Source organism: Cervus elaphus, chromosome 25, assembly GCF_910594005.1.
Source record: "Cervus elaphus chromosome 25, mCerEla1.1, whole genome shotgun sequence".
Lineage (NCBI taxonomy): Eukaryota > Metazoa > Chordata > Mammalia > Artiodactyla > Cervidae > Cervus > Cervus elaphus.
The window spans coordinates 54,548,161-54,560,807 of NC_057839.1; the positions used below are offsets into that span (position 1 = coordinate 54,548,161).

A 12,647-nucleotide genomic window follows, 5' to 3' on the forward strand; every position below is an offset into this window, starting at 1 on the left:
GTGTAGACATGGAGATACTACAGAGGAAAGATGACTTGAAAATACAGAGCGAATGTGATGTGGGCATGAAAATAGTCATCTACAAGCCAAAGAGAGAGACCTAGAAGAGATCCATCTCTCACAGCCCTCAGGAGAAACCGATCCTACAAAAACCTTGATATCAGACCTTTTAGTTTCCAGAACTATGAGACAATAAACTCATTTTAAGCAACCCAGTTTGCGTTACTTTATTACAGATAACAAACTTTATATCCAAAGAAAATAAATGGAATGTAGTAACTTATTTATTTTAGAACCTAATGTTAATTTTATTCTAAACCAAAACTCAACACTATGATGAATTCTTGTGTGTTTTGTGGCACTTCATTCATTTAACAAATATTCATTGAGAACGACTGTGGACCAGGGATTGTTTTAGGCAATGAGGGAACAGCAATGGAAATACAACAAACAAAAATCTTTGGCTTTGTGAAGCTTTTATTCTAGTGGAAAAGAACGAGCAGTTGCCAAAAAACTATAAATAAATTTGGATAATGACAATAAGGAAATTCGTGTGATGACAATATGAAACATAAGAGAGAGAGGCAAATGGAGTCTTTGGGAAAGGTAAGAACAGTACACTGTGGCCAATTTGCTGCTGATGAGATGAAAACAAACATTATCTATTGGACCTGGCAATATGAGAACTATTGAAGGGAAGAGTGCATGAAAACGTATACTGTTGTTTACAGCTTCAGAGGAGGGAAACATACTACATCACCTGGCATAGACACATATACACTCCTGCTTTAAAGAAAGACTTTCAACTCAGTGTGGGGAATACTAATCAACACCCCACTCCCAACATTCAGCTTCTCAAGACCTATGTCAGGTGCTGTTAGATATCTTGCTGGAAATGTATAGTCTAGACTTAATGGTGTTGGGGTAAATTTAAAAAGCCAACCATCTTTTATTTCCTTGTGAGGAATAAACATGTATGTGTGTTTATTCATATGTATTTATGAATGTATATACATGTATATGTATTTGTATCTGAATATACATATATATATATGTGTGTGTGTGTGTGTGTGTGTGCATGCACATATTTATCTGTTTCTCTGCGTGTGTACTCCAAATATGAATGTCATTGCAAACTTCCCCAACAAAGACCTTTCAAAACAACAGTGATTTTGGAAGGAAAGTAGTTGAGCAAAAATCTGACAAGTTCTTGATCCATGTGACTCTAACTTGGTTACCTGATAGCATTCATCTGGCAAGTGGAATCATTCAAAAATGAGTCCACTCATATGCCCAGTGCCTCAGTGAGAAGAGTTGTGGAACTGGGCTCAGATGCATCCAAAGCACATTCCATCTCAGGGCATCTCTATGTGGTCTCTATCAAGGTAATTAGACCACTTACCTGAAGGCTCAGAGCTCATATATACTAATACAGAAGCTTCCAGTCCTCTTAAGTCCAGGGAAGAAATTGATATACTGTCACTTCTACTGTACTATATTGGTCAAAGCAGTCAAAGATCAGCCATGGATAATGGCGTTGGTATTTAATATGCTGCAAAAAGACCATAACCGGCTAATGATCACTTGCATCAAGATAAATCTCAGGTTTCTAAGTTTCTCACTCTTTATTCTTTTGGACAAAATCCTGAACCCTCAGCTTTTAAAGTAAGATGATTTGTTTACCTATAGTTGAAAGTGAAAGTGTTAGTCACTTAGTTGTGTCTGACTCTTTGCCAGCCCATGGACTGTAGCCCACCAGGCTCCTCTGTCCATGGAATTCTCCATGTAAGATCACTGGAGTGGGTAGCCATTCCCTTCTCCCAGATGATCATCCCCAAGGATCAAACCCAGTTCTCCTGCATTGCAGGCAGATTCTTTACCATGTGAGACACCAGGGAAGCCTCAATGCATGAGACCCAGGTTTGATCCCTGGGTCTAGAAGATCCCCTGGAGAAGGAAATGTCTACCCACCCTGGTATTCTTGCCTGGAGAATCCCATGGTCATAGGAGCCTGGCAGGCTACAGTCCATGGGATTGCAAAGGGTCAGACATGACTGAATATTTAATGTTTTTATAACCTAAAGTTATCTATCATCTTTCTGACCTCTTCTTGATTATAGTAATAACTTTGATTCCAGTGCTGCTAGAACCTAAACTGGTTAAGAGAAAGTGATTTTTTCTGATACCACACTATCAAGATGAAGACATTCTCCCAAAATTAATTTCAGGCTCTTTGGCAGTATTTTCCTCAATTTACTCATAAGAAATCAGAAGCTCAGAAGGTAGTGATCATGACAGCAGACTCTGAATTCTAATTGCATAGATTAAATACTGACTCTATCATACCCATCTGTCTTGGGCAATTCTTAACCTTTCTGTTCTTGAAATCCCTCTTTGATTAAAATAAGGGGATAATATAAATAACTTCCATAGTCAGTCGATGTGAGGATTAGTGATTTAACCTAAAGCATTCCTCATTATGCTCAATAAATACTAAATAACTGTCAATAGTTTTATTATCAGCAACATCATCACCATTGGAATTTCATCCCCCAGATAAGTATTTTTTTGAAGCTTATGCTTTATTTTCTCCCAACAATGCTGTTGCAGTACATTTTTTTCTGAATGGAGTAGTTAAGCTGAAAGTCTAAAAGTCCATATAATATTTGGTCTTCACAAATGCCCTGGAAAAGCTATGATTATCAGTGTGGTTATTAGATATATTGGCAAGAGACACTGGGGCTTCCCAGATGGCATAGTAATAAAGAATCCACCTGCCAATGCAGGAGACATAAGAGATACAAGTTTGATCCCTCAGTTGGGATGATCCCCTGGAGTAGGAAATGGCAATCCACTCCAACATTCTTGCCTAGAAAAGTCCATGGACAGAGGAGCCTGACTGGCTACAGTTCATGGGATTTCAAAGAGTCAAACATGATTGAGCAACTAAGCACACATGCACACATACACACACACACACACACAGACACACACACATGCACACACACAACAGAGAAAGACAGGTCTTTTGAAATTGTAGATCACATTGAAACACTAGAAATAGACATAAGCAATAAGCAAATGCAAAAAGATAAAAAGAGAGAGAGAAAGAAACATGGAAATAAAACCTTCTAGGTCAGAAGCATATTTAACGATGTATAAACACAACTACCTTCTCTTTGGATCGGTCTGATCTGTGGCCCCAAATCCATAGAGAGGTTAATACCTGTTTTTATAATTCTGTTCCTCTCTCTACCTCCTCCTCTCCTCTCATCCTTCCTGTCTCTCTCTCTCTTATCTATCCACCACCCCAAACTCCACCCTGTCTCTTTCTTTCACAATATCGCAAGCCTCTCCTAAGGGCCCATAAGGTCTGAGGACTTCATTATTTGGACTAATAGCACTGTGGCATTCTGTCAGGAAGCCCTTGGTTACATTTTGGCTTCTGATGATTTCTCATCTGGAGAGCGTTACTTAAACTTTGAGCTTTCTCTCCCATGAAGGACATGGGGGAAAATAATATATCTGAAGACAGTGCCTGAATCACAGTTCATACTCAAAACATATAAACTCACCATTCTTTTCTCCTCACCAGGAATAAAGTGCTTCATCATCAATTTTGAGGGTAGGAAGAAAAAACATGTAGAAGAGGAAAAATTGAATCTTCCTGTTAAATCATAAAAATGTCTACATTCCTGAATTTATGTTGATTAATTCCATGAGTCATAGCTTGAAGCTAAATATGTTTATTTTTAATTCTGAGATGCCAGTGTTTCATATAATATAAATTTTCTTTAAAAATAAAATGTATCACATAATGAAAATATAAATAAAGTTCTGAAGTTTAGTTAGTTATTAAATTAGTTTAGAGTCTGAAATGTGCTAAGCTGTAGATATAGCCATGTATCTGCTGAACCACAACCTCGGACAACTGACCAGAAGTGACATTTAGACAGTGATGACTTTCCATAGGAGTGGCAGCGGAGCTTTTCAAACTTTCAGTCACTTGAGGAACAAACCATAGAAATATTCAGAGTATTAATGAGTACCTAAATCTCTGCTATTATCCACAGTAATTTTCCAATGGAGCCAATCTTGTCAATACATCCATGTACATTCTGCCCCTTTGTTCATGACAGATCCCCTTTCCAAGGGGATCTTGCTTCTCCATTCTTCTTTCTACATCCTACAAACTTGTTGTTGTCCCATAAAGTACTCCTTTATCATGTTCATGCATATGGATAACTACTGCCTTCAAAGTCTGGGTTTTGCCTGTTCATTTAACAAAATCTATTTGTGGTATTGGGGCTTCCCTGATGGCTCAGATGGTAAAGAATCCGCCTGCAATTCAGGAGACCTAAATTCAATCCCTGGGTTGGGAAGATTCCCTGGAGAAGGGAATGGCTACCCACTCCAGTATTCTTGCCTGGAGAAGTTCATGTACAGAGGAGCCTGGCGGGCTTACAGGTTTGAAAGAGTCGGACATGACTGAGTGACTAACACTTAACTTTCCATATTTTCATATTTATTTCCATGTCAGTAAACACTCTAATCATCACTTTCTAAAATCATAAGCTCTATCCTTAATGTCCATGTACCCCACATTTTAAATAGAGCAGAGACATATTCAATATACTTTGGATTGGTGGTGAATGAAGAAAACAGATTTCTGAAACTGTGGTGATGATTTAATGTTTCAGTGTTTTTGAGTTCAGTGTAGACAGGAATTTATGAAAGTCACATTATCTTTACAAAATCAGTAGGGAAAATTCATAATGTGTAGTTGAATAGAAGTACCATATAGTAATACTAAATGTTAAAACAAATAGCACTTCATTAGCTAACATAAAAAATCTCCCAGGTAGACTAGATCATCATAATCAGGCAGTTGGAAGGATGAATTATTACCGCAAGATATTAAGTATCATTGTGTAGGAACTGGTTAATGAAACTTTTAAATATTTATAAACCTCTTAATGTTTTCCTAATTGTTTTAAATGATCAGATACTCCAATGAAATATGAGCACTTGAAGACCAGATATCACATGTCCTCAACTGCAGGTGAATATCTCAGATTAGACCATTCATGGGAACCACAGAAGAGATGTGTCACAAATACTGATGGTGGGCCCACTTCCCTAAATTTTCATTCAGTAGGTCTAGAGTGGTATCCTTGAAGTTGCATTATAATTTTAACTTCACATAATTTTGTTTTTAAGTAACCCTTGTGCCCCATTAGAAAAACAGTAGGACTCCAATATGTTTTGGGACTTCCCAGGAAGTACAGTGGGAAAGAATTTCCACCTGTCAATGCAGGAGATGTGGGTTTGATTCTTGGGTCAGGAAGATCCCATGGAGTAGGAAGTGGCAACCTAGTCTAATATTCTTGCCTGGAAAATTCCATGGAAAAAGTCCATTGGGTCACTAAAAGTCAGACATGGCTGAACACACTGTTACACAGACCAATATCTTGTCATAGGCATTACATATTTATATGAGAGTTCAAATGAATGAATGAACAATTGAAAAAATTAAGAAAGAAAATAAGCAACTGAGCCAAAATGAATATATGTAGTTAAGAAATGGAAGAAAATTTACCAGCTCTTCTTATAAATGCACATATGTACTTGAAAATGTTTTTAACAATTTGAATGTCATGCCTGTTTATTTGTTCCACCCTTTTAGAGATTTTAGTTTTCAGTCTTCTAAGGTATTACCTAATAAACTAGATTTGTATATCTCCATTTTAAATTCTTTTTAGTGGCTAAAATACAAGAAACCATTTTGGAGGATCTATTGCTCTATATGAATATCATCAGTCAAGGAAAAAAACACATGGTGGTCTAGTGAGTCAGGTTCAGTGAGTAATGTTTATAACTGCAGATGAGTTTCAATGTTATGAGCTTGTATTCAGCAAAGAGTCATTCCCAGTTACAAGCCCCTACATATCAAGGTGATTGGGAAGCGGTAGTCAGAAGGTAATTTGCAGGCAGTGGGGCATCTGTGATCATTTACCGGGAAAGTAATAAGAAACAAAACAAAATGATACAAAGGTAATCACTTTCTGTTGATTCAACACAACATCATAGGTGAATAAAAGGCAACAATTTCTGTTAAAAATTTTGAAGTAAACATTGCTAGTGAAGCTTATCAGACAAACATTCAAAATATGCTAATACTAGTTACCTAGCATATATTGAAAAGAGGAGTGCTTCCTTTATTCTTATGCAAACACTGCACTAATTTAAGGTGATCAATTTAGCTACTCTGCATTGTTTTCTTCACAAATTTACCAAATTAAAAGGCCAGGTAATAAGTCTTTATTATTATGTTTATTTGAAAGAAAAAAAAATAAGTTAAAATACAATTACTGGGTCCATGGATACATGATAGAAAAGCCAAACAAAAAAACAAAATATCAGTTCTTATTTAGCCTATACAAATATAGTTTATCCTAGTCTTGTATAGGAGTTTGGGCTTCATAGTTTTGAAAAATGTTTATTATAATTGAATATTGTTGGTTGTGTTCATGTGTATATCTCCACATAAATTTTATTGATATGACAAGATGGTGATAAAAAATGAAGAAACTTATGAAAACAATGGCAGAATTTTGTCTTTCTAATTGTGACTTTTAATACTTTTGACCTACTTACACTGGAATCACCTATAGTAGTTGTAAATAATGTCAGGGGAGGTCATTCAGAGAACGTGAATGCCGATTGACTAGCAAGCTGAACCCAGGTAATCAGAGGCTCCTCAACCCCTTCTCTGCCCTTGGAATAAATGTTCTGCCAACATTTCCCAGAGTGGGAGCTATGTCCAAGAACGCAGTCTTTAGAGAGAAAGGTTTCAGGATATAAGGTTGATATATAAAAGGCAACCTCTTTTCTATTTACCAGCAATAAAGAAGTAGACTTTGATTTAAAAATACAATGCCATTTAGGTTCAGTTCAGTTCAGTCGCTCAGTCGTGTCCGACTCTTTGCAACCCCATGAATCGCAGCATGCCAGGCATCACCAACTCCCGGAGTTTACTCAAACTCATGTCCATCGAGTCAGTGATGCCATCCAGCCGTCTCATCCTCTGTCGTCCCCTTCTCCTCCTGCCCCCAATCCCTCCCAGCATCAGGGTCTTTTCCAATGAGTCAACTCTTCGCATGAGGTGGTCAAAGTATTGGAGTTTCAGCTTCAACATCAGTCCTTCCAATGAACACCCAGGGCTAATCTCCTTTAGGATGGACTGGTTGGACCTCCTTTAGGATGGACTGGTTGGATCTCCTTGCAGTCCAAGGAACTCTCAAGAGTCTTCTCCAACACCACAGTTCAAAAGCATCAATTTTTTGGCGCTCAGCTTTCTTCATGGTCCAACTCTCACATCCGTACATGACCACTGGAAAAACCATAGCCTTGACTAGATGGACCTTTGTTGGCAAAGTAATGTCTCTGCTTTTTAATATGCTGTCTAGGTTGGTCATAACTTTCCTTCCAAGGAGTAAGTGTCTTTTAATTTTATGGCTGCAATCACCATCTGCAGTGATTTTGGAGCCCAAAAAAATAAAGTCTGAAGAAAAAAAAAAAAAAAAAATGTCTGACACTGCTTCCATTGTTTCCCCATCTACTTCCCATGAAGTGATGGGACCAGATGCGCTTTCCCTAAAAAGAGATACTTGGGGGTAAATTTAACAGTAAAAGGTATGAAATCTATATGAGGAAAACTATAAAACTCTCAATAAAGAAACAAGAAGTAAATAAATGGAGATATATGTTATGTGCATGGATAGGCAAGACTCAATAGTGTAAAGATGTTAATTCTGCTCAACCTTATCAATGCATTCAGTGGGATACCAATCAAATTCCAGACATTTTTATAGGTATTGACAAACCTAGTTTATAGTTTATAGATGAAAGCTAGAAAAGAACATTGCAACCCACTCCAGTATTCTTTCCTGTAAAATCCCAAAGACAGAGGAGCCTGGTGGGCTACAGTCCATGGATCTGCAAAGAGTCAGACATTACTGAGCACATTCGACAGTTTTAGAAAGAAAGGAACTATCAAGCCATGGATAGACATGGAGGATCCTTAAATGCCCATTACTAACTGAAGAGGCCAATCTGAAAAGATTACACATTGTATGGTTCCAATTATATGACGTTTTGAAAAAGCAAAATTATGGAGACAGTAAAATGATCAGTGATTGCCAAAGGCTGAGAGGAAGGAGGGATGAATAGGTGGAAAAGAGAGGAATTTTTAGGGCAGTTAAAGTATTCTATGTTATACTGTGATGAATGGATCCAAACCCATAGAATATGCAACACCAAGAGTCATCTCTAATGTAAATTATATACTTTGGGTGATAATGATGTGCTAATAATGTGGGTTTATCAGTTGTAACAAATGCATTATTTTAGTACAGAATGTGGTTAGTTCCGGAGGTGATGTAGAGTCTGGAGAAAAAGGGTACATGATAACGGTATTTTCTTAATTTTACTGTGGACCTAAAACTACTCTAAAAAAATAAAGTGCTACTGAAAAGGAAAAAACTAAAGTTACTGTGCACCACCTATGTTCTAGACTACCCTACTCAGGAACATCTTGGCTATATGTTGGAATCATATTGTATAAGGGGATCATGTGGCTATGGCAATTTGCCCAGTAACCTGTGTGCCTTCAGGTGAGGTCATCGCTAAGTACATGCAATTGAGCCATTCTCAAGAGAACTGAGTGCTTAAGTGATTCCTTAGACAATCATTCTGAGATAGATGTGTCAATTCTAGATTATGCTCTTTTCTTTCCATAAGCAAATTTCTTTGACAAATTTCTTCTCATTTCATGTCATAGTGGCACTATTGTAAAAGAAGGGAGATAATGAAATTATTAAAGTCTGTGCTATAAAACAGGATTTGTGTTCATTCTTCTTCTCTGATCCTTTTAAATGAATGACATTCAGATTGCATAAAATATCTTTCACTTTAGTGATAGATGGGAGGGAGTTTCAAGAGGGAGGTCACGTGTGTACACCTATGACTGATTCATGCTTTTGTTTGACAGAATAATACAAAATTCTGTAAAGCAATTATCTTTCAATTAAAAAATAAATACATTTAAAAAATGATTTTATTTTCATATCTGTGTATTCTACAAATGTTACTTTAATGATTTCATTGTAAAATATCATGGCGAGTGATCTCATACTTCTACGTATCAGAGGTAAGTCCCTTTTTTTTCAGAACAGCATCGTTTTTTTTTTTAATATTAGAAAGTATAAATTTCTTTCATTAAATGTTTCCATAAACTCTTAACTTGTTCCCCTCTGCATCAATTAACTTTTTTCTTACATAATTATTATATGTGAAAAAACAATGTTCTTTTTAATAAGAATGCTTGAGGCTTTTTCATATGCATGGATTAGATGAATCATTTATTATCATGTTATTATAATTCCTTTCGATATGAATATTTTCATTCCTATTTAGCTTCAGGAGAGTTCTCCTAAACTTTCTCCATTGTATGTCCACAAATATTAAAAGTTGGAGATCAAAAAAAAAAAAAAAAAAGTTGGAGATCTATTTTCCTGGGGCCTGTGGCTCTCACTCAAAGTCATTACATGCGCAATCAAGTCAGTAAAAAACAAACAAACATAGTGGTTAAGTGTCTTATATTCTGGAACTCTTGCTTTTTCAATGATCCAGTGGATGTTGGCAATTTGATCTCTGATTCCTTTGCCTTTTCTAAAACCAGCTTGAACATCTGGAAGTTCATGTTTCATGTATTGTTGAAGCCTGGGTTGGAGAATTTTGAGCATTACTTTACTAGTGTGTGAGATGAGTGCAATTGTGTGGTAGTTTGAGCATTCTTAGGCATTGCCTTTCTTTAGGATTGGAATGAAAACTGACCTTTTCCAGTCCTGGGGCCACTGCTGCATTTTCCAAATTTGCTGGCATATTGAGTGCAGCACTTTCATGGCATCATCTTTTAGGATTTGAAATAGCTCAACTGGAATTCCATCACCTCCACTAGCTTTGTTCACAGTGATGCTTCCAAAGGCCCACTTGACTTTGCATTCCAGGATGTCTGGCTCTAGGTGAATGATCACACCATCATGATTATCTGGGTCATGAAGATCTTTTTTGTATAGTTGCTTTGTGTATTCTTGCCACCTCTTCATTGGATCATCAAAAAACCAAGACAGTTCCAGAAAAACATTTATTTCTGATTTATTGGCTATGCCAAAGCCTTTGATGGTGAGGATGACAACAAACTGTGGAAAATTCTTCAAGAGATGGGAATACCAGACCACCTGACCTGCCTCTTGAGAAAACTGTATGCAGGTCAGGAAGCATCAGTTAGAACTGGACATGGAACAACAGACTGGTTCCAAATAGGAAAAGGAACACGTCAAGGCTGTATATTGTCACCCTGCTTATTTAACTTATATGCAGAGTTCATCATGAGAAACGCTGGGCTGGAAGAAGCACAAGCTGGAATCAAGATTGCTGGGAAACATATCTTTAACCTCAGATATGCAGATGACACCACCCTTATGGCAGAAAGCAAAGAAGAACTAATGAGCCTCTTGATGAAAGTGAAAGAGGAGAGTGAAAAAGTTAGCTTAAAGCTCAATATTCAGAAAACTAAGATCATGGCATCTGGTCACATCACTTCATGGTAAATAGATGGGGAAACAATGGAAACAGTGAGAGACTTTATTTTGGGGGCTCCAAAATCACTGCAGATGTTGACTGCAGCAATGAAATTAAAAGATGCTTGCTCCTTGGAAGAAAAGTTATGACCAACATAGACAGCACATTTAAAAGCAGAGACATTACTTTGCCAACAGTTCCATCTAGCCAAAGCTATGGTTTTTCCAGTAGTCATGTATGGACGTGAGAGTTGGACCATAAAGAAAGCTGACCACCGAATAATTAATGCTTTTGAACTGTGGTGTTGGAGAAGACTCAAGAGTCCCTTGGACTGCACGGAGATCTAAGCAGTTCATCCTAAAGGAAATCCGTCCTGAATATTCATCAGAAGAACTGATCCTGAAGCTGAAACTCTAATCCCTTGGCCACTGATGTGAAGGACTGACTCACTTGGAAAGACCCTGATGCTGGGAAAGATTGAAGGCAGGAGGAGAGGGGAATGGCAGAGGATGAGATGGTTGGATGTCATCACCAACTCAATGGACATGAGTTTGAGTAAATTGCAGGAGTTGGTGATGGACAGGGAGTCCTGGCATGCTGTAGACCATGCGATTGCAAAGATTCTGTCTAGACTAAGCAACCGAACTGAACTGAACTGAAGACATATTTGGTAGTTCTTATATAAACATGACCCACTGGAAAATTTGTTTCAGTTTTAAATGTAAGGCTCTATTGACAGAGGTGTGTGTGCGTGTGTGTGTGTGTGTTTGTGTCTGTGTATCTGTGTGTGGTGTGTTTACCTACACGTAATTATATATGACATATAACATTTGTATCTCTTTATTGAATGTCACTGCAAGATAAAGCACATTACATGTCACTGCAAGACAAAGAATGTGACTTTACATATAATTTTTCAAACAATATCATCACTTTCTTTATTTTGCTCATGTACTTAGATCTGGTTTTTATTATAGTTGTTATTTCCTGACAAAAAGTAGTCAGTTTCTTAGTCTTGATAAATGTTAAAGTCCTACCTGCCTATAATCTTTTTCAAGTGTCTACACTCTGCCAATGCTTTCATCATCAAAATTTGACAACCCTGTCTGAAAACTATGTAAATTGTTGTATAAGGAGAAAAATTAACCTCTGCTCAAATCATCTGAGCTGACAGTTAGGATGAGCACAAGTCATGAAATATTCAGGTCACCAGCAGAAGGAAAGAGCAAGGACTGCAGGTCTACCTCTTTTGGGCCTGTCACCCCAAGGACCGCCAAGAGATGGGATATCTTCATTTGTCCCTTATTATCTATAGATTCCCTTAGGATCTATGGTTGTAAACAAATATTTCCATGAGCCAGTTTTAATAACATTGGCAGGTATTGTTTGTCTCAAAAGCCTGACTTTCTCTCAAAAGCATTTCAGTTAAAACTACTTTTCTTAAATAGTACTGTTGCTGCTGCTGCTAAGTCGCTTCAGTCGTGTCCAACTCTGTGGGACCCCATAGACTGCAGCCTACCAGGCTCCTCCGTCCATTGGATTTTCTAGGCAGGAGTACTGGAGTGGGGTGCCATTGGTACAGATGAACCTATTTGTAGAGCAGGAATAGAGGTGCAGACATAGAGAATGGACTCGTGGACACAGTGGGGGACTGAGAGGGAGGATTATTGAGAAACTAACATTAACATATATATGCTACCGTATTAAAATAGTTAGCTAGTGGGAAGCTGCTATATCACTCAGAGAGCTCATCTAGGTGCTCTGTGATGAACCAAATGGGTGGAATTGGGGACCTGGAAGGGAGTCTCAAGAAGGAGGGGATGAATGTATACATATGGCAGATTCATGACATTGAGCAGCACAAACTAACACACATTGTTGAACAATTATATTCAAATAAGCACATTAAAAGACCTACTTTTCTTAAAATGAAAATAGAGATATATGGCTATGTTGCTTTTCATTTAATTTATAATCCATGCTATTTTGTTTAAAACATGTAT

General features: G+C 37.4%; 1 protein-coding gene across 6 annotated transcripts in view; it reads left to right on the top strand.

Moving 5' to 3' along the window:
• CDH18 (cadherin 18) overlaps nucleotides 1-12,647 on the top strand; it is a 1,203,920-nt gene that overhangs the window by 1,053,896 nt on the left and 137,377 nt on the right. The window lies entirely within an intron of this gene.